This window comes from Zingiber officinale, chromosome 9A, assembly GCF_018446385.1.
Source record: "Zingiber officinale cultivar Zhangliang chromosome 9A, Zo_v1.1, whole genome shotgun sequence".
NCBI lineage: Eukaryota > Viridiplantae > Streptophyta > Magnoliopsida > Zingiberales > Zingiberaceae > Zingiber > Zingiber officinale.
In genome coordinates, this window is record NC_056002.1 from 114,707,264 (window position 1) to 114,718,295 (window position 11,032).

The window sequence follows — 11,032 nt, forward strand, 5'->3', positions numbered from 1 at the left end:
CTGGTTAGTAGGTCTGATATGTTCATATGCATTGATTATGATAGTAGGATCATGTTCTTTGATTCCCTATTGAGACTGTATACCTTTGATCTCTATGTTTATGTATAGACCATGCACTATCTTTTCTATTACCCGCTGAGTTACCTATACTCACCACCGCATGTATATCTTTATGTTTTCAGGTAGATGGTTGGAGTGTCGCTCGGAGTATCCTGTCTGTCGGGTCCTACGTCACATCTGAAGGTCGTTTATGGTTTTGTATATGTTTTATTTATATTTGTTGTATTTGGTGGTTTGTTGTATTTATTGTTGTGGTTGTTGTATAAAGCCTATCCGGCTAGCAGTGTGTTGATTGTGTTGTATTGGGCTTTCCGTTTTCGTTTTTCCGCTGTGTTCGTTTGTTTTGTACAGCCGTGTGGGCTGTTTTATATATAACTGCGTTGTTGTGATTGTTTCAATCCAGTCGTGTGGGCTGTTATTATAACTGCGTGGTTGTGTATATAAATATTCCAGCCGCATGTGGCTGATGTATTTTGCTTGTATTGATGTTTCATATTGTTACCGGTACAGGGGAGATGCTGTCGGATTTTTGTCTGGCCGGGACTCCTTTGGGGGCGTGACAATTTAGTGGTATCAGAGCAGGTATACGGTACTTGCTATGTATTTAGGATTTTCGAGATTTATCTGATACCAATTTTTGGTATCAGAGCAGGTACGATGCCTGTTATTCGTGTTTTGGTTTTCGTGATTTGATTTTCTTGATGTGACTTTTCGAGCTTTGGGACCAGGCAGCAGCAAGACATCTCCAGGCTATAGGAGGTATGCATGTATATTATTATCTTGCATTTTGTTAGAACATATGCATGGTTGTTCTGATCGTTATGACATGTGTTAGTGTTCTCTTGTTAGTACTTGCCTAGTGTTTGTACCATGCATTTCATGGGTGGGGTCAATCACTGATCACAGTTGACCCTAATGGAGATCAAGGATTTACAATCTCAGGGGATTTCCTCATATCATACTATTAGTAGTTTAAGTGTCTGTTACTACTAGTTGGTTGAGAGTCAGAGTCACATACCTGTCTCTATTATTATTAGCTGGATAGTGGATGGTATCTGTATGCATATGTTGACTCGGTTTGTATTACTCCGGTTGGTTAGATCAGTTTAGGATTGATTTACCTGATCGACTTGTGCAGTGGTGATTTGATTTATCTTAGTTGGTTTTGTACTCCTGTTGTTTTGATTAGTAGAGTATTGATTTACTCATGTTGGTTAGGTTAGTAGATTACCCTCGTTGACTTGGGTAGTGGTGGATCGATTTTACCTTAGTTGATTTTGACGAGGATTGATTTACCCTTATTAGATCAGTTAGTTGACGATCGATTTAGTTAGTAGTTCGATCATTAGGGTATCGTCATACTCTATTTTCAGAGATTCTGATCTTTGGGGTTACGTGTGCTTGGTTAGATATTTTGGGAGATATATTTGAGTACATGACTTGTATCGTCGTGGAAAGGACTGAATTAGCCGTATACCATTGTCGGCTTAGTCCGTCTATAGAGGATCGATGTATCCTATTCCATGGGGACTTTGACCATGGACTGTCTGCACCTAGTTGATTGACTTAGAAGGTACATTCGGATAGGATACCTCCACTGATATGGAAAAGTGTAAAGCTACCTGCTTAACACTTATGAGATACATCCATTACTGGGGTGTATGAGTTGGAGAGTACATTTGGATATATGATTTGTACCGACATGAGAGAGTTGAAATTAGCTGCTTAACCTTTACGTGACCCGGTACCATGTGAAGGAAGAAGCAGAGAATGTTTTTGGAGATCAGGTCATCACCTAGTGATTTCCTTGAGGTGTTTGGAGAGAGAGTACCTCTTTACCTTGTGTGCATTGCTCGATACTGGAGATTACTGAACCTCAGATGGAGCAATCACAATAATAAGGGGTACAAGACAATGGTTAGATGACTCAATTAACATTGTCTCTATCAAGTAACTCAAGACCTTGACCACATGATCATTTTATCAGGTCTTGTAGGTTATATCTCAGATTGGAGGGGTCGACCTTTTATTGATATTTGTCGAGGGGCATATATAGGATGATTATGAGGGTGGTGGAGATACTCTCTTGATGGGTAGACTTTTAGTCAGCAGGTTGTGGGATACTTTGACTTTGGATTTACATTCCTCTATTGTAGATATTCGATTTTCAGAAAGGATGAGATGATGAGATCTGACAAACCTTTTTGGATACGGTTAGTTTGTTGGTAGTAGGGGTTGAAGGTTGGATACTTTCCTTTGACTCTATCTTTGTTTAGGAGACTATCTGGTATGATTGATTGATGTTGAGGATGATTTTGATTGATGGTTATTGGGAGATCAGGTGTGGTGATTTGTTGTCTTTTGATGATCTATTATTTGGTGTTTGATATTGATAGTGACATGGAGAGTAGCACATGTGTGATATCTATGGATTTGGTGATTTGTAGTTGGTGATTTGATCATAGGCTTGTTGTTGGGGATCCTACGGTTGAGTAAGCCTATTGTACGTACATTATGGGTCATTGGTATTATCATTTTAAGCATACTGTGCCCTAGATGTTTTTAAGGAATTGATGTATTTGGTATTCCTAGGGCATTTGGATTAGATTTCATTATCTTCATTAATGATGTTGTGATCTATTCCCGATCCGATGTGGATTTTGTACACCATCTTCGCATAGTTTTAGAGATGTTTTGACGGGAACATCTATATGTGAAGTTAGTAGTACATATTATGATTGTCTTTTACGAGTTTTTGGGACACATTGTGTTTAGTAAAGGATATCTGTGGATCTACAGGAGATAGAGGCTGTTAGCAGTTGGGAGTAGTTGTAGTTTATACCAGAGACTCGTTGTTCCTTTGGCCTGGCTGGATATTACTAGAGATTGATTGAGGGTTACTCCAGCATTATTATATCGTTGACTGGACTGTCTCGGATGGGTATGGAATTTTCCTGGATAGATGCGTACGAGATCAGTTTCAGGAGTTGAAACGAAAAGTTGTTAACCGCACTATCCTAGTTATGCTTTCTAGTGTAGACGGATTTGTACTCTACACAGATGTATTGTACCTAGGATTTAGTGCAGTTCCGATGTAGCATGAGCAAAGTAGTCTTGTGCTGGTAAGTAGAATTCTCAGGTAATGAGAATTAGATTCTCTTTCTTCGTGGGAGATTATGTGTGTTTCTGAGTCACTTCTTATCCGGGAGGAGTTACTGCAGGAAACATTTTGATCTGGATTTGTGATACATTCAGTTGACACCTGATATAGGGAGACTGAGAGCATTCTGATGGGTGGAACGATATGAAGAAAGACATCGCGGATTTTGTAACTTGATGTTTATTATGTCAGCAAGTGGAGGCTGAACATCGGAGATTAGTAGGATTGCCTCCGTTGATTTGGATACTAGAGTGGATTTGGAAGCATGCTTTGATGGATTTTGTTGTGGGATTATCCAGGACATGGAGAGGATATGATGGTTTGGGTAATCATTATTGGGTGACGACTTTGCTCCCTAGAGGGATTATCCAGGACATCGATTTATAGGACAGATTCTTTCGGATTGAGTAGTAGGATTATACTCTAGAGGGATTTCCAGACTGGATGATGTATCTCTGAGTATTGTTTTGGATGGAGATAAGTGATTTCATGTCATGATTTTGATTATGGTTACAACAGACTTTGGATTAGGAGTTTCACTTTAGTATAGATTTTTATCTCAGACTGATGGATAGTTTGAGCGGTCTATATAGGTGTTCGAGGTTTATTGATAGTGGATTTTGGATTCTAGAGGTGTTGGATTTATCCACAGTTAGCTAGATTGCAGAGTGGGAGTAGCGGGAGTAGGGTGAGTTCATAGCTCACAGAGTTGTCGCTAGTCACTTGGAGGAGGATTATCATGTTTGGAGATATGTTTATGATACTAGGGTTGGAGATTTGTTTATGATACTTGGATGAGTGACATATGAGCATGTTGATTGGTAGTTACCTCGGAGGAGGGTCCCTGAGTTGACCAGTAAATTTGGGAACCAAATTTCTATTAGTAGGGGAGAATGTAAGATATCACAAAATTAAATAATAAATATTATTGGACGAAAAATCTTATTGGATTTTTCTAGAATTTTTAGAAATTTTTTAGGAATTTTTCGGAACTCGTATGGAGGGTTTTAAGGGGATCGATCGGCGGGCGCGGATAAAGCCTGTTTGGGATACCCGTTTAAGTGAGAAAATGTTTTTAATTATCAATTCATTTTCTTTTATTATTTTCCCCCAAATCGTCGTTTTCCCCCTCCTCACCCGAACCCATTTCCTTCTTCCCTCTCTCGATCTCCCCGACTCCTCTCGCTGTCTCTCTCGCGGACGACTCAACGCCGGGGCTAGAGGAGGCTCGCCACCGGAGCTCGACGGATACCAGCGGACTCCAGGTCGTCTCCGGTTGAGGGGTTTCTGCTTCGGCGGATTTTGTGATCAATCGCCGACGATCGGGGCTAGGGCACAGTGAGGAGCCGAATCTAGCATTATTTCCAACCGGTAGACCCTCCCTCTCCTCCCCTCGCACTGCTCACAGAGCGATCCACCTCTTTTCTTACTGGAATTGAACAGCGACTCCCGATCCAGAGAGGTAAGGCTTCGTTGGATCTGTGTTGATTCAAGGATTTTAGGTAGGTTAGGGTTTTTCTTTCGGGATTGACTCTTCTTGTGTTGGACTTTTCTCCTGATCAGATTGGTTCTCCTCTTCTTGCGGCTAATTGGGGGATTCGGTTGATGATGATGAGGTGTTCTTGAGTTTTCGGGTAGAAGCTAGCAGGATTGTTGCTGGATCAGTGAGTTTCTTGCCTGATTCCTCTACTTGATCCGATTGATTCCAGTGAGGTGATGGAACTGTGATTGTGAGGTGAATCCTTCAGTGAGGATCTGTTGAAGGTGATGTGGGTTCCAATGGTGTTTCCTTGCCGGCAGCACTCCAACCAACAGCCTGATCGGCTGTGAATCGAGGTAAAGTGTAGGGTAATGGTTGTGGATGAATTATTGGGTTTAATCTTAATTGAGAATGTATTGATTGTGGATTGAGTATTGGATTTATGCTAGGTGTTGATTTTGAGCATCTGTTTGTGCTGGACCAGCTGTAAATGGGTGGAGAAGCTCTATTTTTCTCCACAGCAAACTTTGGATTTCCTCATCAAAAGGGTGTGAATTTGTTATGGATCAAGGTGAGCTAAGTATGGAGTTTTGGTTGCATTTATGTGATAGATGGATGAATAAAGATTTAAATATTATTATGTTAGGGATAATGAGATGTTTTGGATAATTGGATTTGATTAGTGTATATTGATTTTAGAAGATGACCATGATTAAATTGATTTACTCATGAGTAGGATTGAAGTGGAGGAAATTGGGGATTTAGTTAAACCTAATTGGATTAAGAAATTAGGTTAATTATTTCGATTAGGGTTTTCCCTAATTAGATTGGGGAGTTTATTTAGCTAATTGCTATCTATGTAATTAGCTAAATATATTATTGATCGCAGGACTTGGATTCGGGACGGGCGTCTCGACATGGGATTACTTGGCACGATCTACACTTTAAGGCGGGTATTTCTTCCTTGGTCTCTACGTAGTTTTTCTTGATCTTAGTGCATGGCTTTTATGTGATGGATTAGGCTGCTCTTCCTTATATCGTATTTGTTGGTTGCCTTCCTGCTTGATACTTATGCTTGATCTTTGAGATGTCATAGTTATATCATATACAGCCTCTACTCTTGATTTCTACTCTGCTGTGATTACGCGTGTAGAGTATGTATTGTAGGGATTGTCGAGTGGTTGGATTTATCATGCTGATTTATGCATATAATGTGGATTGTATGTAGCTTGGTATGTGTTTTAGGAGTCATCATGTTGACCCTATATTTGCATGTTGTATGTACGCACGTGTTTGTTTCGTACTTTTGGAGGAGTTGTGTTGATCGTATGTCTGTGGTTTATACACGTGTCTGATGTGTTTTTACTGGAGGATACATGTTGATTGTACACGTGGGGTTGTGTTTGTGTGTCTGGTGGGGTTATTGGAGATTTTTGGTTGACTATACATGTGTAGTTATATAGATATGTTTGGTGGGATATATGGAGGTATCATGATGATTATACTCATGTTGTGAGGTACTTAGGTGGATTTAGAGTTGCATGGATTATGACGGTGTTTGTATCATGATTATATATATATCATGTTCATCATTCATTGCATTGCTGATGACTATTGTCTTCCTTGTGGTGGAGAGAGTCATCTGTCGTTTGTAGCTATCCTTTCGACCACTATTGGAGAGTGGTAGCTTGGAGCTAGTTCTGTCGCGCTCATTCAGCCGCTCAGTGTTCTGTCAGCCTCGACCACTCTGGAGTAGTGGGTCTTGAGGGTACAATAGGCAGAGGGTTTGAGTTATGAGTGGTCAGGTACCCTTGGCTATGTAGTTATATAACTACTTAGCTGACCGTCTGCTTCGGCCACCTATAGCGGAGCATGTACTGGAGGCTAGTACGGTTTGTCACGGACCCAAGCCTCTCGGCCATACAGGGGTCGTGGTGTCTAGAGAGGTGGCGGGGGTGACCATGGAGCATGCATGCACATTTGCATTTGATGCGCGGGGCATCGTTGGAGATATATTTGCATACATGCCTAGTAGATACTAGTTGCATGTGTTTGTGGTATGTTGCATTTGTTTGCGATATGATTGTTGCATATGGTTGTCATGCTGCATACATGTCATTTATTTTACATGTATTTGCAGTCGTATTTATATTGCACAGGTGTCACGAGTAGGTCTGTTGCAGATCTGGTGAGTTTACTGACCATTGTACCAGGTGTCGATTCCAGATTGGGTATGTATCTATCATTATGTCAGTTGTGGTTTGTATAGTATGTATGTCAGGTTAGTAGGTCTGATATGTTCAGATGCATTGATTATGATAGTAGGATCATGTTCTTTGATTCCCTATTGAGACTGTATACCTTTGATCTCTATGTTTATGTATAGACCATGCACTATCTTTTCTATTACCTGCTGAGTTACCTATACTCACCACCGCATGTATATCTTTATGTTTTCAGGTAGATGGTTGGAGTGTCGCTCGGAGTATCCTGTCTGCCGGGTCCTACGTCACATCCGAAGGTCGTTTATGGTTTTATATATGTTTTATTTGTATTTTTTGTATTTGGTGGTTTGTTGTATTTATTGTTGTGGTTGTTGTATAAAGCCTAGCCGGCTAGCAGTGTGTTGATTGTGTTGTATTGGGCTTTCTGTTTTTATTTTTCCGCTGTGTTGGTTTGTTTTGTACAGCCGTGTGAGCTGTTTTATATATAACTGCGTGGTTGTGATTGTTTCATTCCAATCGTATGGGTTGTTATTATAACTGCGTGGTTGTGTATATAAATATTCCAGCCGCATGTTGCTGATGTATTTTGCTTGTATTGATGCTTCATATTGTCACCGGTACTGGGGAGATGCTGCCGGATTTTTGTCTGGCAGGGACTCCTTTGGGGGCGTGACACACTAGATCCATAGTTGAGCTTCTCTTCTTCTCTTCAATTGTGCCTAAGTCAACTAGCGACGACTGTGAATGGGGGAGGAAGACAACCGACAAGAGAAGAATACTGCCCTTCATGGTAGCCTTGGATCCTTCACTATGGGGCTATAGATATGAATTTGGGGTACGTGTGTAGATTTGGATTAAGGTCAGATGGAATCCTTTCTTGGTTGTTGCATTGGATCATTTTCAATTCTAACATTGGATGTGTTTTAGGGTACTCATGTGGAGATCAACGACATCACTTTGCTCCGCCCACTACTTCCGAAAACAACCTCCTCCAACTGCGGGTCAAGGGACTATGCAACAGATTTAGGTGAGTTTTGGATTGAATTATGTCTGAATTTAAAACTAGATTGATTGGTGACATGTTAGGGTTGTTAATCTGATTTGATTATGGATTTAATTAGTGGTTATGAGTAGTTGAGTTGGTATTAATTATCCTAAAGAAAGATTGATTTGGATGAGTCGATTAATCTATACTTGGTTGATTTTATATCTACATTGGATTTGATCAGTTGACGATTAATGGATGGATTGGTGAGAATTAAGGAATGGATCGATGATTTAAGAATGGACTCATTAACTAATTGGATTGGGATTGTTAAGTGGAATTAAATGAGATTACCTAATCGAGTTAGGAGTGGGTTTTGGGTTTAGCTAGTTGTCATATACGTGATTAGCTAAACTGTATATCATGTGATTTGTAGGACGTTGATTTGAGACAAACATCTCGACGTGGGATTTGTTCTGATACGACCGACAGATAAAGGCTGGTACCTTTGACTTATCTTTTTGATATTGTCATTCTGATATGCTTAGTAGGTTATAGCTAGTAGTAATGGTTATGTTATTATCTGCTTTGGTATGTCATTACATGATATTGTAGTATGCCTATAGTGTTATCTGTTGTGCATTTCTGCTTATGTCTTCTTGATTCTTGCCACGCATACTTTTGTTCATAGAAGTAGTGACATACAATGCAGTACCGAATATATGTCTAGCTACTAGTTTACCACTTGACATGTGTACCTAGATCATTGTTATGGACTTGGTTTCCTTTTTGGAACACATTATGAGGAGGCTGGTATTTTTTAAGGGTTAATGTGCTTTAGTGTCATGCACCATTTTTCATGATTGCATACTGAGTGATTGTTGAATCCATTGTTGTTGAGTATATCACCAGTTACATGATCTGCACACGTAATCACTCATGCGTTAGTGGTATATCAGGTAGGGTGTGTGAAATTTGCTCTGTCAGGGTTCCGCTGGTCCGCTCATGGGTGGTGTGACTACATCATGGTAGCAGGCAGGGATCCCTCCCCTTGACTATGATACAGGGAGATGAGAGCTTAGGCTCCCCCGCTATGTTTGGGGTAGGAGGATAGATGTACTCCGACAACATGCTGTCCACTCGGTCACTCAGGAGTAGTGATGACAGAGTGCACAGTTGTCATAGCCCTACCCACCCGGTCTCACCATCGCGTGTAAGATGGCTAACTGATGTCAAGGGTGACCATGTCATTTACATCATATGTATGGATTACATGTATTGCTTGTGATTGCTGTATTTTTGTATGCTGCATTTTGGTGGTTGCATATGATTGACATGCATACAAGAGACATTATATATTGGTCTAATGACCCTGCATTTGTTGGTGAGGTTCATACCCTTATGTCAGGATAGGAGGTCGTGGTGAGTACAGTTCTTCTGTTGTTCAGTTTTGCGTTACCTTTTATTGTTCAGGAGACTGTACTACATGATTATTACTGGTAGTTATATTTTACTATGCATGTCTGCTAAATACCCGCTGAGTATGTTATACTCACTACCCCCTATTTCTTTTCTTGTTGTTTTCAAGTTAGCACATAGATATGTCGTGTCGCTTGGAGTATCCTATCTATCGGTTCCACATCACATCCGAGGACTATTTTTCGGTGTTAGTTCTCCTTTACTTGTCTTACATTTTGTTGGACTTGGTGTTGTATAAATTTGACTTTATTCTTTAAGTTTTCTATGTGGAGTTGTATTTGTTTTGTTGTGTTGTGTAAGCCTAGCCGGCTAGCAATTTTTGTTGTTTTGGTTTGTATGGACTTTCTCTCGTTTATTTTTCCGCTGTGTGTTTTTAGTACAGCCAAGTGGGTTGTTTAATATATATATATATATTATTGTGTGGTTGTGATATTTTGTTCCAGCCAAGTAGGCTGAGTATATAACTGCGTGGTTATGTATATTCCTGCCATGTGGGCTGATGTATTCTTTTGGATGTATGTATATATATATATATATATTATTATTGTGTGGTTGTGATATTTTGTTCCAGCCAAGTAGGTTGAGTATATAACTGCGTGGTTATGTATATTCCTGCCGTGTGGGCTGATGTATTCTTTTGGATGTATGTATGATTCAGATTGTCACTAATACAGGGTAGATGTTGTCGGATTTTTGTCTAGTAGGGACTCCTTTGGGATATGACAATTTATTGGTATCAGAGCCACAGATTTACGATGCCTATTTTCTTATATTTTGGATTTCGTGTTTTGGTTTTCTCGATGTGACATTTTAGGTTTTGGGATCAGGCAGCAGCAGGACTTCTCCAAGCTATAGGAAGTATGTTTGTTTACTGTTATCATGTACTTCTTTTAGTGCATATATAGTTATCTATGATAGTTGGTTATGACATGTGTTAGTACTCTTTTAGTACCTATCTAGTTGGTTGTAGAATATATTGCATGTGATGGGTCAACCACTAATGACAGTTGACCCTACTGGAGGATTCGTCATATCATACTACCAGTAATAATCATGTTGACTTAGTCTGTAGAGGATTAATTTATATTCTCTTTGGTTCTGTCTGTAGAGGACTGATTCACCCTTATTAACTTGGGTAGTTGTGGATTGATTTATCGTAGTTACTTTTGTCAAGGATTGAGGTACTCTTATTTGATCAGTTAGTTGATGAACGATCTATTTTTGTTGGTTCGATCAGTAGGGGACCGACTTACTCTATTTTTATCGATATTTTGATTTTTGGGTTGCTCGTGTTTGGTTAGATATTTTGAGGCATATTTGGATACATGGCTTGTACCAATGTAGAGAAGACTGAATTAGTCGTATACCATTGTCGGCTTGGTCAGTCTGTAGAGGATTGATATATCAGTTCCCATTCAGCCTGACGTTACCTACGAGGAGGTTCTGGTACAGATTCTGGACCACAAAGAGCGTCAGCTACGGAACAAGACAATCCGGCTGGTTAAAGTCGGATGGCAGTATCATTCCGATGAGGAGGTTATTTGGGAGCTCGAGGATACGATCTGAGCCCAATACTCCCATCATTTTAGTTGAGGTATGTGGGTTAGATTTTCGTTCAGCATTTATACTATCTATCTATTGTT